At 46.0% G+C, this 23,264-nt stretch overlaps 2 non-coding genes across 2 annotated transcripts; one reads left to right on the top strand and one right to left on the bottom strand.

Moving 5' to 3' along the window:
* Positions 1–12,216: 12,216 nt before the first annotated feature.
* On the bottom strand, positions 12,217–12,289 carry trnav-uac (transfer RNA valine (anticodon UAC)). The gene has a single exon. It is a non-coding gene; the product is annotated as a tRNA-Val (tRNA).
* A 10,524-nt stretch (positions 12,290–22,813) lies between these two features.
* trnav-cac (transfer RNA valine (anticodon CAC)) lies at positions 22,814–22,886 on the top strand. The gene has a single exon. It is a non-coding gene; the product is annotated as a tRNA-Val (tRNA).
* Positions 22,887–23,264: the final 378 nt, after the last annotated feature.

Below are 23,264 nucleotides of genomic sequence, written 5' to 3'. Positions count from 1 at the left end.
CCATCTACACAGTCCCATCAAACACTCCCAGGGCAAGTACAGCACGGGATAAATACAGAGTAATCTCTCCCTCTGCATTGTCCCAACATACAATCCCAGGGCATGTACAGCACGGATTAGATACAGAGTAAAGCTCTCTCTACACTGTCCCAACAGCCAACCCGGGGGCAGGTACAGCACAGGGTAGATTATAATACAAGAAATAGGAGCAGGAGCAGGCCACTTGGTACCTCGAGCCCACTCTGCCATTTAATAAAGCATGGCTGATCTGATCATGGGCTCAACTCCAGGTCCCTGCTCGCTTCCCATAACACTTTATTCCTTTATCGCTCAAAAATCTCTCCATCTACGTCTTTAATATATTCAATGGCCCAGCCTCCACAGCTCTCTGGGGCAGAAATTCCATACATTTACAACTCTCAGAGAATCAATTCCATCTCATTTCAGTTTTAAATGGGTGGCCTCTTATTCTGAAACTATGTCCCCTTGTTTTAGATTTCCCTATAAGTGCAAACATCCTCTCTGCATTCACCTTGTCGAGACCTCTCATTATCTTATATGTTTCGATAAGATCACCGCTCATTCTTCTGAACTCCAATGGGTACTGGCCCAACCTATCTTCATAAGTCAACCCCCTCATCTCCAGAATCAACATGGTGAACCTTCTCTGAACAGCCTCCAAAGCAAGTATATCCTTCGTTAAATAGAGAGACCAAAGCTGTATGCAGTACTCTAGGTGTGGCCTCACCAATATCCTGTACAGTTGCAGCAGGACTTCCCTTCATTTATACTCTATTCACCTTGCAATAAAGGCCAAGATTCCATTTATCTTCCTGATTACTTGCTGTACCTACATACTAACTCTTTTGTGTTTCATGCACAAGGACCCCAAGTTGTGACTGTATTGCAGCACTTTGCAATTTTTCTCCATTTAACTTATAATTTGTTTTTCTATTTTTTTCTGCCTCAGTCGATAACCTCACATGTTCTCACATTACCCTCCATCTGCCAAATTTTTGCCCACTAATTTAGCTTGTATATATCCCTTTGCAGATTATTGTATCCTCTTCACATGTTTCTTTTCCACCCATCATTGTATCATCAGCAAACCTTTCTAGATTACACTCGGTCCCTTCATCCAAGTCATTAATATAGATTGAGGACTGAGCACTGATGCCTATGACAATGCTGGAGCTAGTTTGCCAATTGAAAAATTAACGATTTATCCTGACTCAGAAACAAGTAAAGCTCCATCTACACTGTACCATCAAACACTCCCAGGGTAGGTACTGAATTGGTGAGATACGAAGTAAAGCTCCTTCTACATTTTCCAAATAAACATTCCTAGTGCAAGTACAGCTTAATTTAGATAAAGGGTAACCCTCTCAAATCTCACTCTACATTTGTACAGGGCCTTGGTCAGACCACACTCGGAGTACTGTGCACACGTTTGGTCTCCTTATCTCAGAAGGATATACTTACCTTGCTTAGATACCGAGTAAAGCTTCCTCAACACTGTCCCACCATGCATTTCAAGGGCAGGCACAACACAGGTTAGATACGGTGGAAATCTCCCTCTACCCTGTCCCAAGCATTCCAGAGTAGATACTGCATTGGTTGGATAAAGAGTGAAGCTCCTCCTACACTGTCCCATTAACGATTCCCAGGGCAGATGCAACACAGGTTAGATGCTGTCTCACCGGACATTCCCAGGCAGATGCAGCACGGGTTACATAAAGATTAAATCTCCCTCTAGCCTGTCCCAAACACTCCCAGGTTAGGTCCTGCATTGATTAGGTACAGAGTTTATCTCCCTGTCTAATGCCCCATCAAACACTGCAGAACAGGTACAGCACGGGTTAGATACAGAGTAAAGCTCCTACTAGACTGTTCCATCAAATCTTATTGAATAGGGAGCAAACTCGGGCTCCGATGCCTCATGGTCTTATGTATCCAGCATGCTCCGCGGGGGAGAATGTGCCACACCCAGACTACAGGAACTCGGTGCGCAGGCGCGGACCCTAGCTGTGTTTGGAGCATGCGCGGTGCGTGTAATGGCGGAGGAGACAAGATTTGGATGGGCTCCTCAGAAGTATCATTTGTAGCGGGGCGGAGGCGACTAATGGGCCAGCGGGGAGCCGGAGAGGCTTTACAAACTACCGGTGCCCGCCGCAAGCCCGGATCAGTAACCGGAATATCGGCGGTTGCAGCTTCGGGGCTTTCTCCCGGTCACAGGCCCAGGCTAACGATGGCCATCTTCGTACAGGCAGGAACGTTCAGCGTTCCACCATCTTGATTCAGTGAGTAGCGCAGCGCATGCGCGGCCATCTTGATGCAGGAACAAAGTGAATGATGTTAGTGTCGAATTGAACCAAGCCAGAGTCAGCACCTTCAGGGGAGGGGAACCAGTGAGTGTAGAACTGAACCCAGACAGAGTCAGTACCTTCAGGGGAAGGGAACCAGTGAGTGTAGAACTGAACCAAGCCAGAGTCAGCACCTTCAGGGGAAGGGAAACAATGAGTGTAGAACTGAACCCAGACAGAGTCAGTACCTTCAGGGGAAGGGAACCAGTGAGTGTAGAACTGAACCCAGCCAGAGTCAGTACCTTCAGGGGAGGGGAACCAGTGAGTGTAGAACTGTACCCAGCCAGAGTCAGTACCTTCAGGGGAAGGGAACTAGTGAGTGTGGAACTGAACCCAGCCAGAATCAGCACCTTCAGGGGAAGGGAACTAGTGAGTGTGGAACTGAACCCAGACAGAGTCAGCACCTTCAGGGGAAGGGAACCAGTGAGTTTAGAACTGAACCCAGACAGAGTCAGCACCTTCAGTGGAGGAGAGGGGAACCAGTGAGTGGAACTGAATCCAGCCAGATTCAGCACCTTCAGGGGAGGGGAACCAATGAGTGTAGAACTGAACCCAGCCACAGTCAGTACCTTCAGGGGAAGGGAACCTGTGAGTTTGGAACTGAACCCAGACAGAGTCAGCACCTTCAGGGGAAGGGAACCAGTGAGTTTAGAACTGAACCCAGACAGAGTCAGCACTTTCAGTGGAAGGGAACCAGTGAGTGTGGAACTGAACCCAGCCAGAGTCAGTACCTTCAGGGGAGGGGAACCAGTGAGTGTAGAACTGTACCCAGCCAGAGTCAGTACCTTCAGGGGAAGGGAAATAGTGAGTGTGGAACTGAACCCAGCCAGAGTCAGCACCTTCAGGAGAAGGGAACTAGTTAGTGTGGAACCGAACCCAGCCAGAGTCAGCACCTTCAGTGGCGGAGAGGGGAACCAGTGAGTGGAACTGAATCCAGCCAGAGTCAGCACCTTCAGGGGAGGGGAACCAATGAGTGTAGAACTGAACCCAGCCACAGTCAGTACCTTCAGGGGAAGGGAACCTGTGAGTTTAGAACTGAACCCAGACAGAGTCAGCACCTTCAGGGGAAGGGAACCAGTGAGTTTAGAACTGAACCCAGACAGAGTCAGCACCTTCAGGGGAAGGGAAACAATGAGTGTAGAATTGAACCCAGACAGAGGCAGTACCTTCAGGGGAAGAGAACCAGTGAGTGTAGAACTGAACCCAGCCAGAGTCAGTACCTTCAGGGGAAGGGAACTAGTGAGTGTGGAACTGAACCCAGCCAGAGTCAGCACCTTCAGGGGAAAGGAACTAGTGAGTGTGGAACTGAACCCAGACAGAGTCAGCACCTTCAGTGGAGGAGAGGGGAACCAGTGAGTGGAACTGAATCCAGCCAGAGTCAGCACCTTCAGGGGAGGGGAACCAATGAGTGTAGAACTGAACCCAGCCACAGTCAGTACCTTCAGGGGAAGGGAACCTGTGAGTTTAGAACTGAACCCAGACAGAGTCAGCACCTTCAGGGGAAGGGAACCAGTGAGTTTAGAACTGCACCCAGACAGAGTCAGCACCTTCAGGGGAAGGGAAACAATGAGTGTAGAACGGAACCCAGACAGAGTCAGTACCTTCAGGGGAAGGGAACCAGTGAGTGTAGAACTGAACCCAGCCAGAGTCAGTACCTTCAGGGGAGGGGAACCAGTGAATGTAGAACTGTACCCAGCCAGAGTCAGTACCTTCAGGGAAAGGGAACTAGTGAGTGTGGAACTGAACCCAGCCAGAGCCAGCACCTTCAGGGGAAGGGAACTAGTGAGTGTGGAACTGAACCCAGACAGAGTCAGCACCTTCAGGGGAAGGGAACCAGTGAGTTTAGAACAGAACCCAGACAGAGTCAGCACCTTCAGTGGAGGAGTGGGGAACCAGTGAGTGGAACTGAATCCAGCCAGAGTCAGCACCTTCAGGGGAGGGGAACCAATGAGTGTAGAACTGAACCCAGCCACAGTCAGTACCTTCAGGGGAAGGGAACCTGTGAGTTTAGAACTGAACCCAGACAGAGTCAGCACCTTCAGGGGAAGGGAACCAGTGAGTTTAGAACTGAACCCAGACAGAGTCAGCACCTTCAGGGGAAGGGAACCAGTGAGTTTAGAACTGATCCCAGACAGAGTCAGCACCTTCAGTGGAAGGAACCAGTGAGTGTGGAACTGAACCCAGACAGAGTCAGTTCCTTCAGGGGAGGGGAACCAGTGAGTGTGGAACTGAACCCAGACAGAGTCAGCACCTTCAGGGGAGGGGAACCAATGAGTGTAGAACTGAACCCAGACAGAGTCAGTTCCTTAAGGGGAAGGGAACCAGTGAGTTTAGAACTGAACCCAGCCAGAATCAGCACCTTCAGGGGAGGGGAACCAGTGAGTGTGGAACTGAACACAGACAGAGTCAGCACCTTCAGGGGAGGATTACCAGTGAGTGTAGAACTGAACTCAGACAGAGTCAGCTCCTTCAGGGGAAGGGAACCAGTGCGTTTAGAACTGAACCCAGACAGAGTCAGCACTTAAGGGGAGGGTAATATAAGAACATAAGAAATAGGAGCTCGAGTAGGCCATACGGCCCATCGAGTCTGCTCCGCCATTTAATAGGATCATGGCTTAATAGGACTTGGGTCCACCTCCCTGCCCACTCCCCATAACCCTCTAATCCATTATCGGTTAAGAAACTTTCAATCTCTTAAAGTTATGCAATGACCCAGCTTCCACAGCTCTGTGAGGCAGTGAATTCCACAGATTTACAATGCTCTGGGAGAAGAAATGTTTCCTTATCTCAGTTTTAAATGGGAGGTCCCTTATTCTAAGATTATGCTCCCTAGTTCTAGTCTTCCCTATCAGTGGAAACATCCTCTATGCACCGATCTTGTCAAGCTGCTTCAAAACCTTATACGTTTCTATAAGATCACCTCTCATTTTTCTGAATTCCAATGAGTAGAGGCTCAAGCTCCTCAAACGTTCCTCATAAGTCAACACCTCATCTCCGGAATCAACTTAGGAACCTTCTCTGAACTGCCTCCAAAGCAAGTATATCCTTTCGTAAGTGTGGAAACCAAAACTGCACGCAGTATTCTAAGTGTGGCCTCACTAATACCCTGTATGACTGTGGCAAGACTTCCCTGCTTTTATACTCCATCCCCTTTGCAATAGAGGCCAAGATTCCATTGGCCTTCCTGTTCACTTGCTGTACCTACATACTAAATTTTTGTTTCGTGCACAAGTACCCCCAGGTCCCACTGTACTGTAGCACTTTGCAATTTTTCTCCATTGAAATAATAACTTGCTCTTTGATTTTTTTTTCTGCCAAAGTGCATGACCTAACACTTTCCTACATTTTACTCCATCTGACAAATTTATGCCCACTCACTTAGCCTGCCTATGTCCTTTTGCAGATTTTTTGTGTCCTCCTCACACATTGCTTTGCCTCCCATCTTTGTATCATCAGTGCAGTGGGAATTTTTAGAAACCCCGCTTTATGCATTCTGGCGATGTTAAAATGGTCAAATAAAGTCTGCTGATTCTGAGTCATGGGGAAAGAAGAAGTTGGACAAAGTATGGTTGCAGTGCAAAAAGATGTATGCATGTTTTTTCTCAGATAAGGAGGAACCGAATGACCGAAACGCTGACCTCAGGGTCCCATGTACTTTATTGTGAAAGGTTTTTCTTCTTCCATTTCAACCACAATGACGCACGTGCTTGTGGGTTGTGAAATTAAATATGGAACGGCCGGGCCCAGCCGGCGACTTCGGGGGCAACAGGCTGCAGAGCTTTTAGACTGATCTCCAACTCGGCTGAGTCTCTGTATACATACAATAAACTTGAGTGTTTTCCACTTGAGCAGATGGGTGTCTGAGTCATATTCTTTAATATAGATTCCACCCCAACAATTTGGCTACATTACACTCGGTCCTTTCTTCCAAGTCGTTAATGTAGATTGTAAATAGTTGGGTTCCCAGCACTGATCCCTGTGGCACACCACTAGTTACTGATTGCCAACCCGAGAATGAACCATTTAACCCGACTCTCTGTTTTCTGTTAGTTAGCCAATCCTCTATCCATGCTAATATATTACCCCCAAACCCATGCTTTTTTTATCTTTTGTGGTAACCTTTTATGTGGCACCTTGTCAATGCCTTCTGGAAGTCCAAATACACCACATCCACTGATTCCCCTTTATCCACCCTATTTGTTACATTGGTGGAGCCCAGATGATATTGGACAGGAGATGGTCAGTTGTCGGTGCGGGGCAGGAATTGGAGCCGTAAGTGGGCTGGTGAGCCTCATAAACACCTGCTTTAGGTCCCAGGCTCCAATCACAGGACACAGGTTCTGGGATGGCCCCGTGGTGACAGGCCCGGGTCAGCGGGGTCACTGGCCGCCATCTTGGACGGTTCATGGCGCATGTGCGGCCACCTTGTTGCAGGAACCAAGACATTTCGCAAAACATCAAATGCTGATATTTTTGTGCTGGGGTCCGGCCAAATATCAGCCAAAGCTCCCCATACACCTCTGCAGGGAATTCCACAGGTTAACAACTCTATGGGTGAAGAAGGTTCTCCTCATCTCCTTCCTAATTGGCCTACCGCTTATCCTAAGACTATGTCCCCTGGTTCTGGACTTCCCCAACATCGGGAACAATCTACCCGCATCTAACCTGCCCAGTCCCGTCAGAGTCTTATACGTTTCTATGAGATACCCTCTCATCCTTCTAAACTCCATTGAATAAAGGCACAGTTGATCCAGTTTCTCCTCAGATAACAGTCCAGCCATCCCGGGAATCAGTCTGGTGAACCTTCGCTGCACTCCCTCAACAGCAAGAATGTCCTTCCTCAGATTAGGAGACCAAAACGGAACACAATATTCCAGGTGAGGCCTCACTAAGACCCTGTACAACTGCAGTAAGAACTCCCTGCTCCTATACTCAAATACCCGAGCTATGAAGACCAACATACCATTTGCCTTCTTCTATGCCTGTTGCACTAGTATGCCAACCTTCAATGACTGATGAACCATGACACCCAGGTCTCGTTGCACCTCCCCTTTTCCTAATCTGCCGCCATTCAGATAATATTCTGCCCCAGTGTTTTTGCCCCAAAAATGGATAACCTCACATTTATCCACATTATACTGCATCTTCCATGCATTTGCCCACTCACCTATCCTGTCCAATTCACACTGCAGCCTCTTAGCGTCCCCCTCACAGCTCACACCGCCACCCAGTTTAGTGTCATCTGCAAACTTTGAGATATTACACTCAATTCCTTCATCCAAATCATTGATGTATATTGTAAAGAGCTGGGGTCCCAGCACTGAGCCCTGCGGCACTCCTCTAGTCACTGCCTGCCATTATGAAAAGGGACCGTTTATCAGGACTCTCTGCTTCCTGTCTGCCAACCAGTTCTGTATCCACGTCAGTACATTACCCCCAATACCATGTGCTTTGATTTTGCACACCAATCTCTTATGTGGGACCTTGTCAAAAGCCTTTTGAAAGTCCAAATACACCACATCCACTGCTTCTCCCTTGTCCACTCTGCGAGTTACATCCTCAAAAATTCCAGAAGATTCGTCAACCAAGATTTCCCTTTCACAAATCCATGCTGAATTATACCGATCCTGTCAGTGCTTTCCAAATGCCCTTCTGTTTCATCTTTAATAATTGATGCCAACATTTTCCCCACTACTGATGTCAGGCTAACTGGTCTATAATTACCCGTGTTCTCTCTCCCTCCTTTTTAAAAAAAGTGGTGTTACATTAGCTACCCTCCAGTCCATAGGAACTGATCCCGAGTCGATGGAATGTTGGAAAATGACCACCAATGCATCCACTATTTCTCGGGCCACTTCCTTAAGTATTCTGGAACGCAGACTATCAGGCCCTGGGGATTTATCAGCCTTCAATCCCATCAATTTGCCTAACCCAAATTCCCGCCTAATAAGGATATCCTTCAGTTCCTCCTTCTCACTGGACCCTCGGTCCCCAGTACATTCGGAAGGTTATTCGTGTCTTCCTTCGTGAAGACAGAACCGAAGTATTTGTTCTATTGGTCTGCCATTTCTTTGTTCCCCATTATAAATTCACCTGCATCCGACTGCAAGGGACCGACGTTTGTCTTCACTAATCTTTTTCTCTTCACATATTTACAGAAGCTTTTATGTTCCAAGCAAGCTTCCACTCCTACTGAAACCCTTCGTCCTCCTCTGTTGATTTCTAAATTTCTCCCAGTCCTCAAGTTTGCTGCTTTTGCTGGCCAATTTATGTGCCTCTTCCTTGGTTTTAATACTATCCTTAATTTCCCTTGTTAGCCACGGTTGAGCAACGTTCTTCGTTCTATTTTTATTCCAGACAGGGATGTACAATTGCTGAAGTTCATCCGTGTGATCTTTAAATGTTTACCATTGCCTATCCACTGTCAACTCTTTAAGTATCCTTGGCCAGTCTATTCTAGCCAATTCACACCTTAGACCGTCAAAGTTCCCTTTCCTTAAGTTCAGGACCCTAGTTTCCGAATTAACTGTGACACTCTCCATCTTAATGAAGAATTCTATGTTACACTTCATCAAGGCGCCCCGCACAACAAGATTGCTAATTATTCACTTCTCATTACACATCACCCAGTCGAGGATGGCCAGCTCTCTTTTTGGTTCCTCAACATATTGTTCGAGAAACCCATCCCAAATACACTCAAGGAAATCCTCCTCCACCACATTACTACCATGTGGTTAACCCAATCAATATGTAGGTTAAAGTCACCCATGATAACTGCTGTACCACCACTGCACACATCCCTTATTTCTTGTTTGATGCTGTCCCCAACCTTACCACTACTAAACAGTGAGACAGACATTGCAGCAAGGGTCTGGTTATTGTGAAACAACACATCTTGAAGAACAGTGACCCCGACATGATTTGAACAAACAGCCCTTTGATCTAGAATCAGACGCACTACCGTTGAACCACGAGGTTAACACAGTAGTTAAGGGATGGTCGTCTATATGAAGGTTCTGCAATACAAGGGGCTTTAAAATCCCCGCCCATTATAATACAGTGAGTAAAATGGGATATGGTTTAACAGTCGCATGGAAAGTATCATGTATTGATGCTTGGGGTCAATAGAGACCAGGGGGCGCCACTGTCGGAGGTCATCCGGCTGTACGCGCGTGTGCGCGGGCCCTGGTATATTCGAGCGAGTACCATGTCACGTGGGCACTTTGGGAGTAAATAAAGTTGAACCAGGTTTTCAGCCGAGTGAGTTTACAGTAATAAGTCTGTCGAGTCATTCTATACATGAGACAAAACACAGGACAAATGATTGAAGTATGGAGTGTCCCTGAGTTAGCATTTGTTTGATTGTGCAAAAGAAGGTGAGGGGTTAATTAATGATGGTTTCCCGTGAAAGCAAGACAAACGGTGAAGAAAAAAACCATCCGGTGACTGTCAGGTGAGCGCTGCTTGTGATACCTGGTGGGAATGGGTGGGGATTTTAAAGCCCCTTGTATTGCAGAACCTTCATATAGAGGAACATCTCCAGCTCACTGTGTAGGTCTCATGGTGCAACGGTAGTGTGTCTGATTCCACATCAGAAGGTTTTGTGTTCAAATCATGTCGGGGTCACTGTCCTCCTGGATATTGTTCTTCCAGAGTTAATATTTCATTTGGTGTTTGACAATAACCAGACCCTTGCTCCAAGGTCTGTCTCACTGTTTCCCCGGTCTCAGGTAGAGATACGCCTGCTGCCCTCATTTATTTCATGTGACAGGATACAAAAGTTCAAAATCAACCTGCATGTGGCCACACACAGCACTGAATAGTCAGGATGGCTGGGCGGTCGAAGGTGCTATGTTCAGTTCAAAATCTATCCTGAAGACAAGAGTTCAAATTCCACTTCTGGTGTTTATTATTTTTAATCATTAAGCAGAAACAAACACCAACTTTGTTAATATTGAACTATTAATGTCAATTATTTAATTTTTTCTAATCCTTAATTGAACAATGTTCAAAATGTTTACGCCCAGTTGCGAACCGGGGACTTTTCACGTCTCAAACGAATGTGACAACCACTACACGACCGAAACACTGCAATTGACGCAATGCTCGGAATATAACCAGAGCTTTAACCTATACAGCTGGCCGATACTTCAGGAGCTGGTTTTACGAGAATAGATTGAAGGTGCTATATTTCGGAAGGCTGTGAGTGTGGTCGGAATTGATCTCGTGTTTCCCAGACTATACACATCGGAACAGGAGCTGGCCATTTCGAGTGGTTCGGATAAGGAATGCACGGCTTGAGACTTTCTGGCCTCAGGTAAGAAGGTGGTGCTCAGGAATAAGGTGAAAGGTTTAATCTTCTGCACTGACTCTCTTTCACAAACTTCAGCACCAGGTCAGACGGAAATGTTAAGCGAGCAGCTGAACTGCTGATTTCCACTTTGAAGGAGTTGGCCGTGGTGTCAAACAAATGTGTTCCGTTTAATGATAATCATTGTCAGAATTGGAATTCAAGCTGAACACACGTGCAGAGAAGATAATGACCTGAACACAGCACCTTAGACCGCTCGGCCATCCTGACTATTCAATGCTGTGTGTGGTCACATGCAGGTTGATTTTGAACTTTTGTGTCCTGTCACATGAAATAATTGAGGGCAGCAGGCGTATCTCTACCTGACACCGGGGAAACAGTGAGACAGACCTTGGAGCAAGGGTCTGGTTATTGCCAAATAGCAAAGGAAAAAATAATTCTGGAAGAACAATGACCCCGCCATGATTTGTACACACAACCTTCGGATTTGGAGTCAGACACACTACCGTTGCACCACGAGGGCGACACAGTGAGCTGGAGATGTTCGTCTATATGAAGGTTCTGCAATACAAGGGGCTTTAAAATCCCCGCCCATTCCCACCAGGTATCACAAGCAGCGCTCACTTGACAGTCACCGGATGGTTTGTTCGAAAACTTTTCTCTTGCTTTTACGGGAAACCATCATTAATTATCCCCTCACCTTCTTTACACAATCAAACAAATGCTAACTCAGGGACACTCCATACTTCAATCATTTGGCCTGTGCTTTGGGGAGCGGGCAGGGAAGTGGACCTGAATCCATGATCAGATCAGCCATGATCGTATTAAATGGCGGAGCAGGCTCGAGGGGCCGTATGGCCCACTTCTGCTCCTATTTCTTATGTTCTTACGTTCTTGTGCATGTTAACCGATTTTACTTACTGTAATTTAACTTTCTGGTTCAAAGTGTTCATTGCCGATGACACCACGAATCTGGGGCACATTTTATCAAATTTATCAGCACCGATTATTCCTACCGTGCACACAAAATGCAATCAGTACTGAAGATAAAATCCCACCGTGTGTATTTTCAGATTCAACGCAGTAGCATTTCAAATAAAGTAAAAAAAAAATTTACACTGAAAAGATTTGCAAGTGTTACTTGTATTTGTGTCTTTAATTAAACTTTGTGGCGTCTGACTCCCGTTCATGCCACTGCTGAATAAGAATGGAGAGTTTGACGTTGACCAGACTGCACTGCCCCTGATATTTGTCAGCTCATCCTTTATATTCAGTGGTTTCTCGACCTTTGATGGGCTGCAGTGTAGCGGATATCACGTTGGCCTCACACGCAAAAGGTCCCCGGTGGATCCGTTTTCTCTCACTCAAAGTTATCTATTTATTGGTGAAATAAAGAGCAATTAATGAATAAGGGAGCCCTTTTGCCAGGAGAATAAATAGCAAAAAAAACAGCAAATGCTGGAAGCCTCAGCAGGTCAGGCAGCATTTGCCGGGCGAATAAACTCGCCTCCGATTGTTCATCCACAAGAAGTTTAAACAGAATGTTTCTGCCTGGGATTGAACCAAGAACCTTTCGCATGTAAAGCAAACGTGATAACCACTACACTACAGAAACCTCTGGTACAGCAGCCCCCACAGCGAGGAGCTGACCAGTGAGCTGCCTCTGTGCTGATCGGGAATGTGTTGCCTTACCTTAAACAACTTCTGTCCCACACTGAAAGTTCTCAATTCTGCTCCTCCGCTGCCCTTTACAGAAATGTCACGGATCACCAGCCACCGTGTTCATTTCCACATCCTCACAGTGGGGCCACAGAGGCTCCTACCGTCTCCCCGCGATCAGCGAACTCACCCAGTTGACAAAATTAAACCCCGAACACGTGCCCAGCAAAGGGCAGGAAAAGCCAGATAGTCTGTCAGCTCGGTCTATCACAGAAAGTATTGGTATTCATGGTGATTACAGCAATTATTAATCGTCTCACAGACCTCAATTATTTTTATGCGATGAATTGATCGAGGATTGAAACCAGGTTAGTGCGCCGGGTCTGAACCCCTCGACCACCAGGGAACAGTTACGATACATGTCGATATATTTATATATATTTATATATGAAGCTGAATGTCAATGGCTACCTATCTAGACCTCGTGGCGCCCACGGTAGTGCGTCTAACTTTGAGTGAGAGAAACGTTTCCACAGTGACACCTGTCATGTGTTCTGCATGGTTCCTGCTTGTACTATTGCTCGGTGTGCCAACAGAGGGCACTGCTGTGAGAGACTTGTAGCTTACCTGCACAGTTGTGCCTGGCCTACTATAAAAGGCAGGCCACCAGGTGTGATCCTCACTTTGTGGTTATCAATAAAGGACTCAGGTCACTACAGTTCAAGCACGACATATTGTCTCATGGAGTCATAATCAGAGCATTTGAAGGTATAACAAGGGAGCTCAAAGCCTCAGAAACTGGAAATTCTACCAGAGCGTCGAAGTCATGCTGTCGGTGCCTGGAACAACACATTGCTCAAAGTTGTCCACACGTGAAAGCAGCGTGTTTCTTCTACAGAAAGACTGGGCAACTTGCGAAGGCTTCCAACTGAAGGGTAAACCTGTTTTTAAAGCTATGAGTCCAGCGTTCAAAGCTATGAGTAGAAATCCCAAGAGACTACATAGTATGGAAGAACAACAACAGGACGAGGAGATGTTAGAGTTACACATCATCAGGAGCACGAGGTTAACGGACAGCGATTCGCAAAGCATTATAATCCACATACATGTTGCAGGATTCAAGATACCAATGGAAATTGACACGGGTGCATCCGTGAGTGTAATACCGGAGTCACTCTACCGCGACAAATTGCGTGATTTCCAACTGGAGACATCCAAGATAGAGCTGCGAGGCTACTCGGGAGAGTAAATTCCTGTGGTAGGTCGTATCACTGCACCGGTGAAATATAAAGATCAATTTCAGAACTTGCCTCGAATAGTAGTGAAAGGAGACAAGTCTGCCTGACAAGGAAGAAATTGATTCAGCTCACTGAAGCTGGATTGGAGTAAGATTTTCTGTGTGGAAGCGAGATTTGCATCAACGGATAGGTTATCAGGAAGTATCCAAAGGTGTTCTGCGAAACGGGCAGTCCGATCCAAGGCTTCAAGGTGAGTGTCAGGGTACAGAAGGACGCTAGATTGGTTTACTATAAGCCCAGTTCCGTACCATATGCACTCAAGGAGAAAGTTGAGCAAGAACTCCAAAAACGAGAAGGTGTTAACCGTTACTGCGGAAACATCTCCACTTTCAGCAGCAGGTTACCAAAATTAAACCCAATGAGATCGGGAGAAAAGTTCCTCACATGCTCAGGGCAAAATATATGATTGTCGTTCTACAAAAGAATGAACAAACTTCAGCACCAGGTCAGACGGAAATGTTAAGCGAGCAGGTGGACTGCTGAATCGCACTTTTAATGAGTTGGTGGTGACAAAACAAATGGGTTCTGCCTAATGATTAAATATAAGAAACGTTTGACATAAGATTAGAACCCAATCTCCAGAGGAGATAGTGACCTGAGACCGCTCGGCCATCCTGACTATTTAGTGCTGTGGGTGGCCACCTGCAGGTTGATTTTCAAATTTTGTGTCCTGTCACATGAGATCAATGAGGGCAGCAGGCGTATCTCTGCCTGACACTGGGGAAAGAGTGAGACAGACCTTGGAGCAAGCGTCTGGTTATTGTCAAACAGCAAATGAAATATTAATTCTGGAAGAATAACATTGAAACGAAATGTGATCCTGACACCCAGAAAGGAGTGTTAAGGTAGAAGGTTAAATACTGCATCCCTTTCTGCAAAAAATTCCTTTCACAAACATTTCTCTGAACAAAACGGCACAAAACAAAAATGTTCCTTTCAAAGTCATTAAACTTCCGAATTTCCACGCCCCGCGACTCTCCTAAATCAGATGCCTCTAGTTTTGCCGACTCCATCCATATCCCTTTGCTCCAAGGTCTGTCTCCCTGTTTCCACGGTGTCAGGCAGAGATCCGCCTGCTGCCCTCATTTATTTCACTCTCTGTGAATCTCTCTAATATTCCAACAGCAGCCATGGTTGCAGTGAAGATTTGTATTCTGTTACTCGTCGCAAATTGTTGTCTATAGAAGAACTTCCCGAGGCTGAGTACTGTGAGCTAAACTTAGTGTGATCTTAGTCTTCTTTATTACAACTCCAGAGTGCCTGAACAACATGGCAGCCTACGTTTTATACTGGCTCTGCACGTGTGGGCAGGTGACCATTAGGACTCCAACAGTCACGCCCTCTGGTGGAAAGTATTACATAGTTACATACTTCACAAAATTGTTATCGTTAAGAAGTTATCATTCCAATGAATACCTGAATCATCCGAAAGGAGCCTAGTTTATAGGACAAGGCTGCATATCAGGAAGGAGCGTAGTTAGATGACAAAGGAAGTGATACTCTGATTATAAGTTTGGAGAATAAAAAGTGTAAATGCTGGAAACACTGAGCAGGCCAGGCAGCATCTGTGGAGAGAGAAACAGAGTTAACGTTTCAGGTTAATGACCTTCCATCAGAAGTTGGGCAGTTGTGTTAGGTAATACTATTAAAAGTTTAAATTGTCACGAAGCAGGGTAAGGAAAAGTTATAAAATGTGGCATTTGGAACAGATAATTTAGAATCCTATTAATATTTGATCAATTTGTACACCGAGCTGGGAACTGTTACATGTTTGAGTTCTTCGGCTAACATTCACAAGGTTTGGGTGTAAGTACGGTTGTTAAGTGGATGTTTAATTATTGTCTGCTTCATGACTCTGACATTTAATGTTGCGGACCCTATTCCTGCACTGCGCGTGTTCCAGCTCTGTTTGGAGCACCAATCCCTTCAATCCGTCGCTTACAGGGAAGTTGGACTCACCGTTTCTTTTTTTGGTGAAATTTCAAAGATTGAAAGCGGCGCACATCAACCTGGTCACCTACTCACTAACCGCTGCACGCTGCTCCCGTGAGATGGAAGCCCAGTTACTGTTACAAGCTTGAACCCAGGTACAAGCAGAACTCATTCATAGAAAGTCCAAATCCCTGAGGCACCTGATTATTTGCACCAAACTCCATCGCAAAGAGTTGCGGTTTATGTGGGATGATTTGGGCACATCTTTCCCCACACTACAACACTTCAAACATAACTCAACGGCTGTAAAGCGGTTTGTGGCGTCATGAGTTCCTGAAAGGTGTTGTAGAAATGCAAGTCATTCTTTGCAAAAGTTCGATGCAATTTCAAAATTCATGGATAAACTGTGGGCTCGTCCGGGAACTCTCGCAAATTTCAAGTAACAATGCCGAAGCAAGAATCATACCCCATAACAACGGGCCAACTGCTTGATAAATGTGGAGTTAAGGTGTAACCATTATTGAAACATTTTTAGTGCGTTGCTAGTCTTGATCGGAGGAGCATATGAGACAGAATCAGTGACTTTGCTTTTTCGACCTGTCTTCTGAAGCACCACACGGTCCAACTCCGACAGTCAATGAGCTGTTGGGACGTTAGTGTATCCAGGCTGTGGGTGGTCACCCCGAGCGCAGCAGAGGGGTTTCTGCATTAGTTCTGGGTGGGGACAGTATCTTTCCCGTTCTCTCTTCCTCTTGTCTATATCCCTGGGCTTTGGTTTCTGTATTTATTCCCCCGTCTCAGTTTCTAGTGTTTAAAAGCGAACAAAAGTTGAAATGGGTGTCACTGTGAAACAATTTCTCTCACTCAAAGTTAGACACACGACCGTGGGCAGCACGAGGTCTAGGTAGGTAGCCGTTGATATTTAGGTTCATATAGAAATATATATAAATATATCGACATGTATCGTAACTGTTCCCTGGTGGTCGAGGGGTTAAGACCCGACGCACTAAACTGGTTTCAATCCTCGATCAATTCATCGCATAAAAATAATTGAGGTCTGTGAGACGATTAATAATTGCTGTAACCACCATGAATACCAATACTTTCTGTGATAGACCGAGCTTACAGACTATCTGGCTTCTCCTGCCCTTTTCCGGGCACGTATTCCGGGTTTAATTTTGTAAACTGGGTGAGTTTGCTGATCGCGGCGAGATGGTAGGAGCCTCTCTGGGCCCACTGTGAGGACGTGGAAGTGAACACGTGGCTGGGTGATCCCTGACATTTTTGTAAAGGGCAGCGCAGGAGAAGGATTGAGAACTTTCAGTGTGGGACAGAAGTTGTTTGAGGTGAGCCGATCAGCACAGAGGGAGCTCACTGGTCACCTCCCCTCTGTTGGGGTTATTGTACTAGAGTTTTCTGTAGTGTAGTGGTTATCACGTTTGCTTTACACGGGAAAGATCCCAACTTTAGTTTCCTGGCAAATGCTGCATGACCTGCTGAGATTTCCAGTATTTGCTATTTATTCTCCTGGTAAAAGGACTCCCTTATTCCTTAATTGCTCTTTATTTCACTTCAATAAATAGATAAGTTTGAGTGAAGAAAACGGATCCACCGGGGACCTTTTGCGTGTGAGGCCAACGTGATATCCGCTACACTGCAGCCCATCAAAGGGCGAGAAACCATGAGCAGCACGAGGTCTAGGTAGGTAGCCGTTGATAAAGGATGAGCTCACAACTATCAGGGGCAGTGCAGTCTGGTCAATGTCAAACCCTCCTTTCTTATTCAGCAGTGTCATGAACGGGAGTCAGATGCCACAAAGTTTAATTAAAGGCACAAATACAAGTAACACTTGCAAATCCTTTCAGTTTAAAATTCTTTAAACTTTATTTGAAATGCGACTGCATTGAATCTGAAAATGCGCACGGTGCGATTTTATCTTCACTACTGATTGTATTTTGTGTGCACGGTAGGAATAACTGGTGCTGCTAAATTTGATAAAAGTTGCCCAAGATTCCTGGTGTCATCGGCAATGAAGACTTTTAACCAGAAAGCTAAAATACAGTGAGTAAAATGGTATATGGTTTTCGAGTTAAGATGCAAAGCACAGGCCAAATGATTGAAGTATGGATTGTCCCTGAGTTAGCATTTGTTTGATTGTGCAAATAAGGTGAGGGGTTAATTAATGATGGTTTCCCGTGAAAGCAAGAGAAAAGTTTTCAAACAAACCATACGGTGACTGTCAGGTGAGCGCTGCTTGTGACACCTGGTGGGAATGGGCGGGGATTTTAAAGCCCCTTGTATTGCAGGAACCTTCATATAGACGAACGTCTCCAACTTACTGTGTAAGTCTCATTGTGTGTGTCTGACTCCAGATCAGAAGGTTGCGTGTTTAAATCACGTTGGGGTCACTGTTCTTTTGGATATTTTTCTTCCAGAATTGATATTTCATTTGCTGTTTGACAATAACCAGAACCTTGCTGCAATGTCTGTCTCACTGTTTTCCCGGTGTCAGGCAGAGATGCGCCTGCTGCCCTCATTTATTTCATGTGACAGGACACAAAAGTTCAAAATCAACCTGCAGGTGGCCATACCCGGCACTGCATAGTCAGGATGGTCGAGCGGTCTAAGGTGCTGGGTTCAAATTGCAGTTTTCTCTGAAGGTGTGGTTTCGAATCCCACTTGTGACTTTTCTTATCTTTGAGCGGAACCCATTTGTTTTGTCATCACCAACTCCTTAAAAGTGCAATTCAGCAGTCCAACTGCTCGCTTAACATTTCCGTCTGACCTGGTGCTGAAGTTTGTTCATTCTTTTGTCGACCATCAATCAGATATTTAGCATGTGAGGAACTTTTATCCCGATCTCATTAGGTTTAATTTTGGTAATCTGGTGCTGAAACTGGAGATGTTTCCGCAGTGTAACGGTTAACACGTTCGCCTCACAGGCAAAAGCGCCTCGGGGGGAAATATTTTCTGGAGCTTTCTCATGCATGTTCAGAAGAGGGTTTGTTCTCCTGTGAAAGGTCAAGAGATCATAAGAACGTAAGAGTTAGGAACAGGAGTCAGCCATTCGGCTCATTTTCAAGTTTTCAAGATCTTTCCGCCCGGTTTCGGACCGGGGACCTTTCATGTGTGAGGCGAATGTGATAACTACTACACTACGGAAACACTGTGATAGAATCTATCTTAGGATAAAACCATAGCTCTAACCTACACAGCTAGCCGAGAATTCAGGAACTTGTTTTAAGAGAATAGAATAAGGGTGCTATATTTAGGAAGGCTGTAAGTGTGGCCTTCGACAGCGTGGACAATTTTCCACGCCTCGGGAACCTACTATCAACAGACATCGATGACGAGGTCCAACACCGCCTCCAGTGTGCCAGCACAGCCTTCGATCACCTGAGGAGGAGTATTTGAAGACCAGGACCTCAAATCTGGCACCAAGCTTATGGTGTGCAGGGCGGTGGTGATACCTGCCCCGTGGTATAGCTCCGAGACATGGACAATATACAGCAGACATCTCAAATCACTGGAGAAATACCACCAGGCCTGTCTCCGCAAGATCCTGCAAATCCCCTGGGAGGACAGACGCACCAACATCAGTATTCTCGATCAAGCCAACATTGCCAGCATTGAAGCACTGACCACACTCGACCAGCTCCATTGGGCGGGCCACATTGTCCACATGCCCAACACGAGACTCCCTAAGCAAACACTCCACTCAGAACTCCGACACGGTAAGCGAGCCCCAGGTGGGCAGAGGAAACGTTTCGGGCACACCCTCAAAGCCTCCCTGATAAAATTGAACATCCCACCCGGCACCTGGAGTCCTTGTTCCTCGGGTTGAGTTGCCTGTGCTGCATGATCCGTGCCGGATCGATCATCCTCTGCCACGTGGTATGTCACAGCACGTTTGCACATTCATTGGAGGTACCCCATCGTTGTGCAGCCTTTGCACACGTAGTGCTTGAATCGACATTGATGGGCCCGATGATTACCCCCGCAGCACCAACACGGTACTAATAGATTCACATTCATCCCAGATGGCGGACTCTGATTCATCACAGGTCTTGCAGCCGCAGAGGTATAGGCCCTGCCATATGCAGTTCGGTCTGCTAGCGACATGATTTTATGCACAGTACTTTCCGATGAGCTTCGATGTTGAAAAGATATCTGTTTGGTGTTATCGTCCGTGGTCATGCAAGCCTGGGCGATCGCGATGGCCCTGCTCAGGTCTATGGTTTCAGCAGCCAGCAGCTTTCGAAGAATGACCTGGTGGCTGATGCCCAGCACGTAAAAGTCCCACAGCATTTGCCCCAACGCAGCTCCAAAATCGCAAGTTCCCGCGTGGTGTCTCAGGTCAGTGACATAATCTGCCAGGTCCTGGTCCCCGGAGCGATGGTGCGTGTAAAAACGATATCTGGCCATGAGGATACTCTCCTTCGGCTTGAGGTAGTCCCAAACCAGTGTGCACAAGTCTGAATATTCCTTCTCCGTTGGTTTTGTTGGTGTGAGCAGATTCTTGATGAGGCTCTATATTTTAGGCCCACAGACGGTGAGGAGAACCGCACAGTGCTTGGCCACGTTAGTGTCTCCTTCCAGCTCGTTGGCCACAAAGTACTGGTCGAGCTGCTCGACGAAGGCTTCCCAATCATCACCCTCTGCGGATCTCTCTAATATTCCAACAGTAGCGATGGTTGTGTGAAGGTTCGTATTCTGTTACTCGTCGCCAATTGTTGTGTATAGAAGAACTCCCCGAGGCTGAGTACTGTGAGCTAAACTTAGGGTGACCTTAGTCTTCTTTATTACAACTCCAGAGTGCCTGAACAACATGGCAGCCAACCTTTTATACTGGACCTGCACGTGTGGTCAGGTGACCATTAGGACTCCAACAGTCACGCCCTCTGGTGGCAAGTATTACATAGTTACACGCATCACATAATTGTTAACGTTAAGAGGTTATATTTCCAATGAATGCCTGAATCGTGCGAAAGGAGCCTGTTTGTCAGACAAGGCTACATATCAGGAAGGAGTGTAGTTAGATGACAAGGGAAGTGATACTCTGATTATAAGTTTGGCGAATAAAAGAGAAATGCTGGAAACACTGAGCAGGCCAGGCAGCATATGTGGAGAGAGAAACAGAGTTAACGTTTCAGGTTAATGACCTTCCATCAGAAGTTGGGCAGTTGTGTTCGGTAATACTATTAAAAGTTTAAATTGTCACGTAGCAGGGGTAAGGGAAAGATATAAAATGTGGCATTTGGAACAGATAGTTTAGAATCCGATTAATGTTTGATCAATTTGTACACCGAGCAGGGAACTATAACGTGTTTGAATTATTCGGCGAACATTCGCAAGGTTTGGTTGTAAGTACTGTTGTTAAGTGTATGTTTAATTATTGTCTGCTTAATAACTCTGACATTTAATGGTGCGGACCCTATTACTGCACTGCGCGTGTTCCAGCTCTGTTTGGTGCACCGATCCCTTAAATCTGTCGCTTACAGGGACAGTTGGATTCACCGTTTCTTTGTTTGGTGAAATTTCAAAGATTGAAAGTGGCTCACATCAACCTGGTCACCTACTCACTAACCGCAACACGCTGCTCCCGTGAGATGGAAGTCCAGTTGCTGTTTCAAGTTTGAATGCAGGTGCACGCAGAACTCATTCATAGAAAGTCCAAGTCCCTGAGATACCTGATTCTTTGCACCGAACTCCTTAGCAAAGATTTGGGGTTCGTGTGGGGTGATTTTGGCACATCTTTCCCCACACGACAACACTTCAAACATTACTCAACGGCTGTAAAGCGCTTTGGGGCGTCATGAGTTCCTGAAAGGTGTTGCAGAAATGCAAGTCCTTCTTTGCAAAAGTTCGATGCAATTTCAAAATTCGTGGGTAAACTGAAAGCTCGTCTGCGATTTGAACCCAGGATCTGCTCACAGGTAGAATCATACCCCTAGACCAACGAGCCAACTGCTTGACCAATGTGGAGCTCAGGTGTAGCCATTATTGAAGCATTTCTAGTGTGTTGCTATTCTTGATCGGAGGAGCACATGGGACGGAATCAGTGAATTTTGCTTTTTCGACCTGTCTTCTGAAGCACCGCACAGTCCCACTCCGACAGTCAATGAGCTGTTGGGACGTTAGTGTATCCAGGCTGCGGGTGGCCAACAGGCGCCTGGCTGCAATGAGCAATAAAATCCAGCGTTAGCCAGAAGCCCGGCGTGCTCAGTCGTTAGAACATGAGACTCTTAATTACAGGGTCGTGGATTTGAGCCCCATGTTGGGCGATTGCATTTCTTTTAATTTAATGTTGTTTTCATGGAAAATCATCATTAATTAACCCACAATCTTCTTTTGCACAATTAAAGAAATGCTAACTGAAGGAATCCCTTAATTGAATCATTTCTTCTGTACTCTGCAAGTGAACTCTGAAACCATAAACCATTTTACACACTGTGCATTCGGGGTCTGGGTCAAAATGTTCATTGCTGGTATCATCAACAGGAGACTGGGGAAACAGTGAGACTGACTTTAGAGCAAGGGTCTGGTTATAGTGAAACATCAAAGAAAATAGCAATTCTGGAAGAATAACATCGAAACGAAATGTGAGCTGACACCGAGAAAGAAGTGTTAAGGCAGAAGGTTAAATGCTGCATCCCTTTCTGCAAAAAATTCCTTTCACAAATATTTCAATGACCGAAACGGCACAAAACAAAAATGTTCCTTTCAAAGTCATTAAACACCCGAATTTCCGCACCCCGCGAATCTCCTGAATCAGATGCCTCTAGTTTTGCCGACTCAATCCATGTCCCTTTGCAATGTTGTGCTCCCACCCACACTATGAAATGTGCCACTAACTTATCGAATCATGGAATGGTTACAGCACGGAAGGCCATTCGGCCCATCGAGCCCGTGCCGACTCTCAGCGAGACCCACTCCCCCGCCCTTCCCCCGTAGCCCTGCAATTGTTTTTCCTTCAGACACTTATCCAACTCCCGTCTGAAAGATAAGATTGAGTCTTCCTCCACCTCCCTTTCAAGCCGTGCATTCCAGATCCTAACCACTCGCTGCTAAATGGCCATCCCCTGTTCCTATGTGTAAAGTCTGGGAAACACGAAATCAATTCCTGCCGAACTCACAGCCTTCCTAAATATAGCACCGTCATTCTATTCTCGTAAACCAGCTTCTTAAGTATCGGTCAGCTGAGTAGGTTAAAGCTCTGGTTATATTCCTAAGATTACTTGAACCACAGCGTTTCTGTAGTGTAGCAGTTATCACATTCGCCTCACACGCGAAAGGTCACTGGTTCGAGCCCGGCCAGAAACATTATTTTGGAGACTATTTTTGCTGTGAAATAAATTGAACAAAAGTCGCCCCAGGTTCCTTGTCGCATGAGCACTGAACATTTTAAACCACTCTCATGAATGCAGAGTGTGTAAAGTCAGATCGGGGAGAAAACTTCATCAATGATTCAAAATCCTTGAATGATTAAAGTTCAGTTATTGAAGTTTCCACTGACCCTCAGTAACAATTCTACAAAACAACGCTGTCGGTTAATGAATGGTGAATAAAACAAATAATCTTCACCCACCCCCATCTCCCGACACACACTTTAATTAGTTGCATGTCATTCTTTTAAAGATTTTTAATGAAAGAGTTACTTTCTGAATCCGGGCTCCCTCTGTAAGCGCCGCACCACTAAAC

Source organism: Pristiophorus japonicus, chromosome 25, assembly GCF_044704955.1.
Source record: "Pristiophorus japonicus isolate sPriJap1 chromosome 25, sPriJap1.hap1, whole genome shotgun sequence".
In the NCBI taxonomy this organism is placed as follows: Eukaryota; Metazoa; Chordata; class Chondrichthyes; family Pristiophoridae; genus Pristiophorus; species Pristiophorus japonicus.
This window is presented reverse-complemented; position numbering and strand designations above follow the sequence as displayed.